Below are 12,791 nucleotides of genomic sequence, written 5' to 3'. Positions count from 1 at the left end.
ATAGGTATCCCCTCTGACATCTGCTACCACCCCCCCATCACCCTCCACACACACAAAAATTGAATCAAAACAAGAATACCTATTCTCCTGTGAAGAATAATTACTTTGATTTTTTATATTCCAGTCAGATTTGCCCCTCTTGTATCAAATCATGAGACTGTTAATGCCATTATAATGCTAAAAACTAATAAAACTGTCAGCCAGTTGTGGTTTTAATTAATATAGTTTCCTGGAGTTGTAAATAATTAGCCACAAAAAAAAATTGATAGCAAATAGTCAAAATAATTAGAGAATTTCCATTTCACCGCAGGCCGGTAGGGTTTTATGAAATGAATTATGAAATGAAGCTTTGTTGCATCTTCATGACACACCTTCTTTAACAGGGAACATTAAAAGGAAGTAATTTCTGCATTTATTCCAAATGCAAAGCGAGGCGGGGGAGGGGAAATAATTGCTATATGTTATTAGATATCTCTGTACCCATGTTCAAACTTGAATATTTGCTACTCTGTCTGTCAAAACAAGAAGTTTATGTATAGATATATGCAGTTTGTAACAAATGAAATGTTACTGTTGCATAATTGTACCTAGGATACAAAGAGCATTGTCCTGAATTCCAATCTGTCTTCATGTGGCAACAGATTTTGCTCTTCGTTGCTAAGGTGTAGCAAGTACAGTTGGTGCAGAAGCTATTTGACTTTCAGATGATATAATTTATGCAATATTGTAGAATATGCTTTGTCCTTTTGCCAAAAGATATTCATAATAAACAAAGTGCGGGGGGAGAGGGGAGAAGAAACACCACCTCCAAAATCAATGCATAATAGGGAACTATCAATGGAACAGTTCTCCATATGAATATTTATTTAAAATCAAATATAAAATTAAATATTTACTTCTAAAATTATTTTGAACTTTTCAAAATGTCACACACTGAGGTGTTATAGCCAAAAAGCTATAAAATGAGAAATTCATAATCTGCCGAGTTATTGACGCTCAGGGTTTCCAGGTGAGATTTTAAGTTTTCTGAAGATAATCAAGTGGCTCATTAGCACAAAGCATGGATCCTGAGTCTAAAATAACTTAATTTTACACTAAGGAAGAACAAAAGTAAAGTCTCCATGAGAAAGCTCAACACACTCCTCCAGAACAGGCTGCAGCAACATGCTGCTTTAACCCCTTTTGGGGCTGAGGAAAACAGTTGTGTTGATCAACCACACACCTTAGCTCACCAGGGGGCTGGGTCTGTATTCTGGCTTCCTCCTGTGAGAGTGCTCCGAGAGGAAGAGACTTCTTTTGCCTTCTACACATCCTGGGAAAGCCAATATTTATCACTGAAATCACTATTCATGGCCTCAATAGTTGGGCATCAGCTGTTAAAAGTAGCTGTTCTCGCTGCAGAGAGGGTTCTTATAAATTTAAGAAGTCTGATATACAAAAACCAAAAGGCCATTAGAGCTTTATACCATATAACAGAGACCCTTTAGGCCAGTGCTTCTCAGACTGTGGGTCAGGACCCCAAAGTGGGTCACAACTCCATTTTAATGGAGTCGCCAGGGCTGGTGTTAGACTTGCTGGGGCCCAGGGCCAAAGCCCAAGCTCCATCACCTGGGGTTGAAGCTGAAGCCCAAGATCTTCAGTCCTGGGCAGCTGGGCTCAGCTTACAGGTCCCCTGTCCAGGGCTACAGCCCTTGGGTTTCAGCTTTGGCCAGCTTGCCCACCAGGAGCAATGGGGCTCGGGCTTTGGCCGCCCTGTGTGGGTGGACTCAGGCTTCAGTACCCCCTCCTGGGGAAAGTAATTTTTGTTGTCAGAAGAGGGTCGCGGTGCAATGAAGTTTGAGAACTGCTGCATTAGGCTTTTCTGACATCTATCCAAAGCCTGAAAATGGCTTTATATTTGTCAGTTCACAAAGTTGTTCTATTTCTTTGCACATTATCTTTAAACAATATTCCATCAACTTAGAAACGTGTGCTAAATACCCACAATAACCAATACTTAGCATTTATGGGGTACTTACTACATTAGGTCTGATCTTGCAAGCAAAACCCCCATAGGAGTTAACAATGAGAGTTTCTACCTGAGTAAATACTGCAGGATTAGACCTATACTCTGTGTCCCTCTACTGGGAGGCGGGGGTGAGGGAGCCCTGGACTAATGTGGCTCCAGCCAGCACAAACACCCCATATGCAGAGCCCCAACCCACACCAGAACTTGCTCTGTGCCTGTTTCCCTTCAAGAGGTTAAAGAATTTGAAATTGAGAACTGGCATGGCAGAAAGAGGAGAACGCTGAATTGATTAAAGAGATTTAGGGGTAAGGAAATGTGTTTTAAATTTTAAAAAAGCAGCTTCCAAACTTGTAACTGTAATCACCTGCCTTATTGGCTTATGTGCTACATCTTTCCCCGGCCTTCATCTGTCTGTGTTTTTAGGATTGAACACTCTTTGGGGCAGGGAATGTGTCTTCCTCAGTATTTGGAAAGTGCTCAGCACACTTCGGGCATTACCATGGTCTATCAATAATCATGCTTAGACATAAGTGAAATAACTTCAGCCAAAAATATGAAAGTATAAACCTGGAGAACCAGTTAAGACTAGGTGGAAAATGTAACCCCATACCTTCAAAGTTACCAAAAACCACTTGGGCTTTAAAAAACAAAACATGTCAATCTCACCTAGTTTGAATCTTAAGTAACCACAAACCAAATAGGCTCTGGAAAAAGGCAGTTACCTTACAATATAGAAACAAAAATACAAAATATGGGTTCTCTTCTTGTTATGATTCCTAAAATATAGTAGGACCTTTTAAATTCATAGTCCAACATAATTTTTGCAATAAGAATGCTCTTTAAATATGAAACAAAAAACCCCAAAGAATGTCTATGCTTCTTTCATACTTTATATAATTTTAAATTGGCCAGGCAAATTTAATCCACTATTTATTTCTGTTCCCCTGCTTGGCTAGCCCTATGAAAGGTGAGTGGATTGTGCCTACAGTTGCATCTTTTGAGATTTTGCATAAGGAGCTCAATGTCAGTCTCACCCTTCCCTGACTGACAGCAGCAATGTTCCTCAAGTATACAGCAGCCTCCTGCTTCTCCAGAACAGCTAATAGTACACTAGTCATTCGGAAAATTGCTGCATACCATGTTTGTTTCTCTTTTAAATTCATTACCTAAGAGACATGATAGACTCTCTTCCAACTGGAACCCAGGTCTCCTGAGTCACCACAGTGACCCACATCATTAATCTGAACTAGAGTTGCCAATTTTGGTTGGACATATTCCTGGAAGTTTCATCACATGACAATCTTCAATTAAAAAGATTAATCTGGCAATCCTGCAGGGTTGGCAACCCACACCTGAACTGCAATACATATTTATTTTATTGTATTTAATTATTTTTATCTGGAAGGTTCTACATTATATTATGCAGAATCACTAAGTTATCATTAATAATTACAGTGCCTAAAAAAAAAATGTACAGAGAAGATGACATGACCAAAGATTGTAAACAATCTAATTTCAGACATAACTCCATGAAAAGATTACCAGAATAACGAATGCCTGCGGAGAAAAAACTAGAATTATGTGAGTACCTAAGTGCTTTTTAAAGTATAAAATAACATTTTAAAGGGTCTTTTGTTGGCCAGTTTCTTGTATGGCTCACAGTACTAGTGCATCTTGAGGAGGCATCTGATTGAGGGGAGGTTAGTAAGCCCAGCACACCAACTCCACCAAGGCGTTCCAGGAGTAAGGGCAGCATGGTGCACCACACACAAAGGATTGGAGGAGAAATGAACAAACAAGGCAGAGGCTGGCACTGTTGGCATAAATGAGCATAATGTGCAACATAAAAGAAAGTCATTTTTATACACACACACACACACACATCCTCCTTTTTCACAAAGGATGTCCTTTGAAATAAGGAAATGTATCGCTGCAGAATTCGTATTTTCACTCCAATGATTTCAGGTGGTGTCTTATGAGAAAGGCTATGATTCGGTCATGGGCATTTTTAGTAAAAGTCAGGGACAAGTAGCGGGGCAATAAACAAATTCATGGAAGCCCATGATTTGGGCTTTACTTTTACTAAAAATACCCTGGGTGGGGCAGGGACAAAGAGCGCATTGTTGGGGCTTGCAGCTGCTCCAGCCCCAGAGGCCCCGGAGCTGGGTTAGCTGTTGGTCAGCTTTTCCAGCAGCTACTGGTCCAGCAGCCACAGGGCTGACACCTGCTGCAGACCTGCCCCAGGAATCCGTGACCTACCTGACAGAATCATAGACTTATTTATGAGTAGTTTGCAGCAGAGTTTTGTTATTTCTCAAATCCTATACTATCTAAGCTGCAATCCAGTGCTAAGAATGTTACATCAATGCAAATCCTGCTGTTTGTTGGAGAGCAAGATTAATCGGAGGTTATCAAGTTCAATAGGTGCATTTATAAGGATGTTGGGCAAATGTGCACCCCCACCTACTGTATAGAGATGTAACATCCATCCCTTTGTCTGCTCAGCAATATCTGTACAATGCCTCATGTACCATTTACTGTGCTCATTTACCACATTTACTGTGACTTTGTCCTCACTCATAACTATTTCACATTTGGGGACAATATATACCTTCAACTCAGCGGCACTGCTATGGGTACCCGCATGCCAACATTTTTATGGCTGACATAGAACAACGCTTCCTTATCTCTCGTCCCCTAATGCCCCTACTCTACCTGGGCTACATTGAGGGCATCATCATCTGGACCCATGGAAAAGAAGCCCTTGAGGAATTCCACCATGATTTCAACAATTTCCATCCCACTATCAACCTCAGCCTAGACCAATCCATACAAGCGGTCCATTTCCTGGACACTACTGTGCTAATAAGTGATGGTCACCACCCTAGACCTGAAACCTACTGACCACTATACTTAGCTACATGACTCCAGCTTCCATCCATGACACACCACACGATCCATTGTCTACAGTCAATCTCTATGATACAACCGCATTTGCTCCAATCTCTCAGACAGAGACAAACACCTACAAGATCTCTATCAAGCATTCTTAAAACTACAATACCCACCTGCTGAAGTGAAAAAACAGACTGACAGAGCCAGAAGAGTACCCAGAAGTCACCTACTACAGGACAGGCCCAACAAAGAAAATAACAGAACGCCACTAGCCGTCACCTTCAGCCCCCAACTAAAACCTCTCCAGCGTATCATCAAAGATCTACAACCTATCCTGAAAAATGATCCCTCACTCTCACAGATCTTGGGAGACAGACTAGTCCTCGCTTACAGACAGTGCCCAACCTGAAGCAAATACTCTCCAGCAACCACACACCACACAACAAAAACACTAACCCCTTGCAACAAAGTTCGATGCCAACTCTGTCCACATATTTATTCAAGTGACACCATCATAGGACCTAATCACATTAGCCATGCCATCGGGGCTCATTCACCTGCACATCTACCAAAGTGATATATGCCGTCATTTGCCAGCTATGCACCTCTGCCATGTACATTGGCCAAACCGGACAGTCTCTACACAAAAGAATAAATGGACACAAATCTGACATCAGGAATCATAACATTCAAAAACCGGTAGGAGAACACTTCAACCTCTCTGACCACCCAGTAAAAGACTTAAGGGTGGCAATTTTGCAACAGAAAAGCTTCAAAAACAGACTCCAATGAGAAACTGCTGAGCTTGAATTAACATGCAAACTAGATACCATTAACTTGGGTTTGAATAGAGACTGGGAATGGCTGGGTCATTACACATATTGAATCTATTTCCCCATGTTAAGTATCCTCACACCTTCTTGTCAACTGTCTAAATGAGCCATCTTGATTATCACTACAAAAGTTTTTTCCTCCTGCTGATAATAGCTCATCTTAATTAGCCTCTTACAGTTTGTATGGCAATTTCCACCTTCTCTGTATGTGTGTGCGTATATATATCTTCTTAGTATATGTTCCATTCTATGCATCCAATGAAGTGGGCTGTAGTCCACAGAAGTTTATGCTCTAATAAATTTGTTAGTCTCTAAGGTGCCACAAGTCCTCCTGTTCTTTCATTTACCACTGGCTCACACATGAGTTGTGCAAACTGAACCTGACATTTTCATTAATGAAAATACTTGCACAGGATATCAGCTTCATAAAATCCAATAAACAAGCACTTACACTTTGATTTACCTTCTCAGCAATCACATGTCACCGTTGACAGTCCTCCTGCACCAGCAGTACCTAAGGACTTTGGTTCAGTTAAAATGCAAAATGACAGCAAAAAACCAAAAACAAAAAAATCCATACCCAAATCTCAACAGGCCAAAAGCAGGGACATACCTTTTAACCCATTTACAAAAGACGCATTGGGCTTTGAGAGCCAAGTTACCTACAGTCCCACCCAAGCCTCTCACTTTCATGTGATTACCATCCCATGTGTTTAATCATGGAGCTTTCCTCCTGCAGATCCCAGTCAGTTTTCAAAGCACTGCCAAACCTGAGACACCAGTGTATTTAAAAAAGAAAACAGATACAAAGCAGCCAAGCACTAAGCTAAGGGCTTGTTTACACTGGTAATTTACAGCGCCGCAATTTTCTTGCTCAGGGGGTGTGAAAAAACACACCCCTGAGCGCAGCAAGTTTCAGCGCAGTAAAGAGCCAGTGTAAACAGTGCACCAGGTGGTTGGACTCGGGCCTGCACAGCAGTGTAGATGCTGTAGCCCCAGGTTGGGACCCAGGGTTCAACAATTCCTAACCTGGGGTTACAAATGAGTGCAGATGCTCAAGCCAGTGGTCCTCAAACTTTCTGTCATGGCCCCCCTTACCCATAATGCGATCAGTCCATGCTCCTCCCGGAGAATGTCATATGGGACTGTCAAAAGCCTTGCTGAAGCCCAGGTATACTACATCCACTGCATTCCCCTTATCCACCAAACTTTGATAAGGTAGCTAGAAGGAAATCAAGCTGGTTTGGTATTTGTTCATGATAAATCCACACCGATTGCAAATGACCGCCCCTTCGTCCTCCAAGTAGTCACCAACTGAATGTTTTATACATTGCTCTAGTAGCTAGTAATCAAAATATAGCCATTCTACAGGAACAGCCCTAATGTGTTTTTATTTATTTTCCATTTTATACACAACATAAAAAGCATCTATCCAGATCTCTAAGTGCCTCTGACAAATATTTAAAATGCAATACAGGCCTTAAGAATACCATACCACCAACCGGCCATTCCCCACCCATAAAACCAAAATTATCCAACCAAAAAATAAAATTAAACAATGCCAACCGTCCCCACAAGCAGGGCCTTCCTTAGGAATACGCAGCATATGCAGCTTTGTAGGGCACCCAAAAATTTGGGCACCCCTGGGTGTGAGTGTCCACCCTACCGCCTCTTCCTGTCTCTGTTCTGACCCTTCCTGCAGGCTCCCACAACTAGCTGCTGCAGCCTGGTGAGTCTTCCTCCGGAGGGATCTAGTAACTTAAAAGTGAAAGAGTCTTCCAGCCTGCCAGACCTATTAGCACAACACTGAAACTGTTAAAGAGCAATTAACATGATAATGAAGCCATTTAACAGGCATTTGCCAACCCCCAGGTATATACTGTTAGTTTCTGAATTTACTGACAAAAACAGTTGTGCATTCCTGTAATATTTTCTCAGAACATGTTAGTCTACAGGACCTTAGTTTAAATTTGCTTTAAAAATGTTTCATTAGTGAGTTGCTGAAGATTATAAAATCACATCTCTAAAAAAATCCTTGCATAGATTTTTAAATGCACAATCTGAGTATTCATCTTTAGCCTAAAATGCTCGGTTCTTCAGACATAGTTTTTTAAATAAATCCTTCAAAAGACCACCCTTATCTAAAATAGACATTTTAATTTTAATTACTATAGTACAAAAAACTTGCTTCCAAAGTCTTCCTGTTCATCCCCTTTTCCCCTTCACCCCCGTGTTGAAGAGAACCCTTAAAGGGACAACACCCCTTTTTTCCCAGATAGCTGGACAAAGTAGTTTCTCTTTCTTTATTTCTGACTATTTGATGAACTAGTTTTAAGAGAACCCTCCAGCAAAAGCAGCACCTTTGTAAGATACAAAATCCTGCGTTATCCCTAAAACCTTTGGAAACATGTTTTTATGAAATTTCACCAACTTTAAAAAATATATCTATTGTTATGGAGATCACACAAAGTAAATTAGTGTTTCCTTTTTCTAAAAGCAATGAATATTGTTATGAACACACTAAACCTCTGTGACTGATTAATTTAAAATAATGTCTTTGTTTCAGTGAGTTAAATATGTAGTAATCTGGAATGATTACTTTATGAAGGCTTAAGAGTACATTTAAAATATAAAATAATCTTAGAAATACTGATACAGAAAATGTAAAACAGAGAAGAGCTGCATCAAGTATTCCATAATATTTAATGTTGTATAATCAGCAGGACAGCTGACTTGACCTTACTACAAAGTTTTTGCAAATAAATCTCTGACCAACTTCAGGGTGTATCAAAAAACCCGTGACTGACATTTTTTATTTGCAAATTTAGTGCTCTTGATTAGGTACCTTCTGCATGTCCAGTCTTCACCATCTGGCATGCAGTGGAAAACACGCTCCATTTTCTTTAGAAATGAAATTGCAGAAGAGTGGTTTTTTTCGAATGTCATTTGCTTCATTTGGGTTCAGGGATTTGTCTGGAAGGGGGTGAGTAGGGAGGGGGAGGGAGGAGAAGAGGGAGACAGTGGGGAGAGGATGGGGCTTGGACAGAGTGGGGCATGGCCTGGGGCGGAGCAGGGGTGGAGTATGGGCAGGGCCATAGGCAGAAGAGGTGGACTGTGGAGCTAGCCTCCCAAAGCGGCAGCTTCACCCACTGCCCATGACAGCAGGGGAGAGTGCACACCCAGCGTGCACTGCAGTCTCCTTAGGCAGGGGCCATATTCACAGAGCCAAATGCACTGGTGCTGTGCATTCTACATGAGGGAGAGGGTACGGGCGTCTCTGCAGGGAACTGTGACTCTCCGCCACCATGAGGTGGGCAGGGCAGCTCGGTATCCTTTCTGCCTCATCCCTCCCCCACTGGGCTGCGAGCCTGGGCTGCCATCAGGCATAGGGGCACCAGTTTAATAATACTGTGTAGAGCCCCATAAACCCAAGGATGGCCCTACCCACAGTTATCCACCCTAACCTCCTTCCTCTATCCAAAACACCTGTGTTAAAAATCTTTCATGAAGTACCATTTGCCAATAGCCTCCCACATTTCTAAAGCACAGGACTCTGGCTCAAGTATGTCGACTCATCACAGGTAATTTGAGGCAGTCGCACAAGAAATGACGTAGTCTCTCATATAGGCAGAGGAATCTGAGCGGCAGGCACTTTGTTCCAAAGGCAAACTGCAAGTCATTTGGGACACCAGAGTACAATTTCCAGTTAACTCAAACAGTAGTACTGAGGGAAAGGCTAAATATTATAAGATTTGCAAAGAAAAAAGTTATAGGAATCAACAATACTTGTGCTGAATCTTTCACAGAGAAAGCTTTTAGGGTTTCTAGCTATTAAAAAGAAAAAAAAAAACATCTCCTTTCAACTGGTCACATTTCAGTCTCTTGTCTCATATGATGTCATAATCCTGCTGGTTTTCAAGCCCACAAAATGACTCTTCTAGCTAAAACAAGGAAGACTTCATATTTTAGTGTAACAAACCAGCAAAAGAGTCCCCACTCATTTCAGGCAAAGCAGGAACCCTAACAGTAGAGTTACTAATCCCGACTGTTAATCATTTTAACATCCAGAAGCTTTGTATAGAGCTAGGATATTATAATAATGTTTAAGTAACATTACACTCAAGAATCTTTTTGGATTTAGTAATTTGATGTATGATATGAACCAAATTAAAGTAATTTTTAAAGGGACTGTCAATGTAATTCACATTTCCACTTTAAAGATATATATAAGCATAGAGTGTAAAACTGTATGCTTCCATGGCAGCACACAGTATATTTTGTTTCATAAGATGTTTTTAAAACTATTACTGCCATTGAGTGGTTTATGTTTTATGACCCAGATCCTCAAAAGATATTTAGGTACCTATATGGATAGCCAACCCTAAGAGATGGATTCAGGTCTGGTGTAAGTGGCAGCAACTCCACTGATTTCCATCTGAAAGAAATTCAGTTCAACATTTTGAAATCCACCTATTAGTACAATCAATCAATCAATAAATGACGTCTTCCCTAAGAGCCTAAAATGAAGTTACATCCTTTGCTATTAAACTTCAAAAACCCAGAGTACTGGGGACTTCAGATCATTTTGGGCCATATCTTATTCCCACAGGTAATTTTACTATTTATTAGTGGTCAGAGTTAAATGGTGGTTATTCAGAAATCAGTAGAAATTACCACTTTCAAATGATTATTGTTCTCAGAAAATGTACCCAGTGTCAACCCTCATATCTATTAAGATTAAGTTATAACAAAAATGAAGTATTTGCCACTGACAGTGCTTTTAACCCTTAAAACACTTTATTAATGTAAAGCTAACTGTACTGGTAGGTAGGGAGGTATTGTCCCTATTTTATAGAGGAGTACAGAATCTCAATCCTGCACAGAGCTGGGTAAAGCTGTGTGGAGAATGAAAATTCCATTTCATGAAGGATTTAAAATTTCAAGATTTGCCTTCATTCCAAATTGGAACAAAACTAAAATTTCTAAATTCTCTGCAAAGGAAAATTTGAAGGAAAAAAATAATTTCAGGTGGAGCAAACTGTTCCATTTTAACCATGCTGAAATGTTTCATTTTGATTTTGAATTTTGCATAATACAAAAAAAATGAAATGTAAATAATTTCAAAATAATCAAAACATTTCATTCCAAAAATGAAAATATAGGTTGTTGGAACATTTTTTCCATTCCCTCCCCTACCACCTTCCAAAACAAAGGTCCAGTGAAAGTGACCTGATTTCACACAAGGTTTTGATTTTGATGTTGTCATAAATAGAAAGGGAAGAGTAAACCCCTTTAAAATCCCTCCTGGCCAGAGGAAATCTCCTCTCACCTGTAAAGGGTTAAGAAGCTAAAGGTAACCTCGCTGGCACCTGACCAAAATGACCAATGAGGAGACAAGATACTTTCAAAAGCTGGTAGGAGGGAGAGAAACAAAGGGTTTGTGTGTCTGTCTACATTTTGTCTTTGCTGGGGATAGACCAGGAATGAAGCCTTAGAACTTTTAGTAAGTAATCTAGCTAGGTATGTGTTAGATTATGATTTCTTTAAATGGCTGAGAAAAGAATTGTGCTGAATAGAATAACTATTTCTGTCTGTGTATCTTTTTTGTAACTTAAGGTTTTTGCCTAGAGGGGTTCTCTATGTTTTGAATCTAATTACCCTGTAAGGTATTTACCATCCTGATTTTACAGGGGGGATTTCTTATTTCTAATTCTATTTTTATTAAAAGTCTTCTTGTAAGAAAACTGAATGCTTTTTCATTGTTCTCAGATCCAGGGGTTTGGGTCTGTGGTCACCTATGCAAATTGGTGAGGCTTTTTATCCAACATTTCCCAGGAAAGGGAGGGTGCAAGTGTTGGGAGGATTGTTCATTGTTCTTAAGATCCAAGGGTCTGGGTCTGTAGTCACCTAGGCAAATTGGTGAGGCTTTTTACCAAACCTTGTCCAGGAAGTAGGGTGCAAGGTTTTTGGGAAGTATTTTGGGGGGAAAGACGTCTCCAAACAGCTCTTCCCCAGTAACCAGTATTTGTTTGGTGGTGGTAGCGGCCAATCCAAGGACAAAAGGGTGGAATATTTTGTACCTTGGGGAAGTTTTGACCTAAGCTGGTAAAGATAAGCTTAGGAGGTTTTTCATGCAGGTCCCCACATCTGTACCCTAGAGTTCAGAGTGGGGGAGGAACCTTGACATGGTGGCAGAGTGGTGGGATTAACCTGAAATCATTTTGAGATCCAGTTGAGATTTTTTTGAACTAGAAATACAGATTTAAAAAAAAAAAGGAAATCCAGAAGCAGCTGAAACTGAAAGCAGCTTGTTTTTCTCTGCTTTGTGGACAAGCAGAGACAAAAGGGGATTATCTTTGTGAATTGCAGGTTTTCTTTGCCTGGAGGCAGGGTACTTAACTCCTGCAGGGAAATTCACAGTCTTCCAACCCAGAGTTTTTTGTTTCCCTAAAAGTAAATAGAAGGAGGGGTGTTCTACCCATTTGCCTGGAGACAAAAGTGGCAGGGGTTTTTTTTTTTGGATTTTGAGTTTTTACAAGGAGCACAAGTTTAAAAAGGAAACTTGTTTTTTCTTTGGGCTGGGTAAACAGGTTTCCAAGTAGTTGGAAGTTTTTTGCTTTGATTTGGGCCCAGAGCAGAGACAAGGGAATTGTCTTTTTCTGTAGGCTGACAATCACTATCAGAGAATAGGTATTCTATTCCAGCACAGCAAAATTTTACAGCCAAGTTTTGTTTGTTTATTTCTAAACTTTGGGTGTAAAGTTAGTTAAAAACAGAGAGGTTAGAATGACCAAATCCGCGGCTCGACTACAGCTGGAATTAGCCAGATTTCAGGCTGAGGAAAGACAAAGGGAACATGAAAGACAGATAGAACTCATGCGGCTGAAGAAGGAGGAGAAGGAACAAGAAAGGGAGGCAGCGAAAGAGGCAGCAAACGAGGCAGAACAACACCAAGCGGCTGCTCACAGGAGAGCTATGGAAGCAAGGGACAAAGAACTGGAGGAGAAGGAAAAAGAGAGGAAGTATGTGGAGGAGATAGAGAAGATAAAGGCTCA

At 40.6% G+C, this 12,791-nt stretch overlaps 1 protein-coding gene across 3 annotated transcripts in view; it reads right to left on the bottom strand.

Annotated features, from left to right (window-relative positions):
- RAPGEF5 (Rap guanine nucleotide exchange factor 5) overlaps positions 1 to 12,791 on the bottom strand; it is a 223,964-nt gene that overhangs the window by 187,657 nt on the left and 23,516 nt on the right. The window lies entirely within an intron of this gene.

The sequence above is a fragment of the Natator depressus genome, chromosome 2 (genome assembly GCF_965152275.1).
Source record: "Natator depressus isolate rNatDep1 chromosome 2, rNatDep2.hap1, whole genome shotgun sequence".
Classification (NCBI taxonomy): domain Eukaryota; kingdom Metazoa; phylum Chordata; order Testudines; family Cheloniidae; genus Natator; species Natator depressus.
The sequence above is the reverse complement of the archived record's forward strand: the minus strand, read 5'-3'. Positions and strand labels throughout refer to the sequence as shown.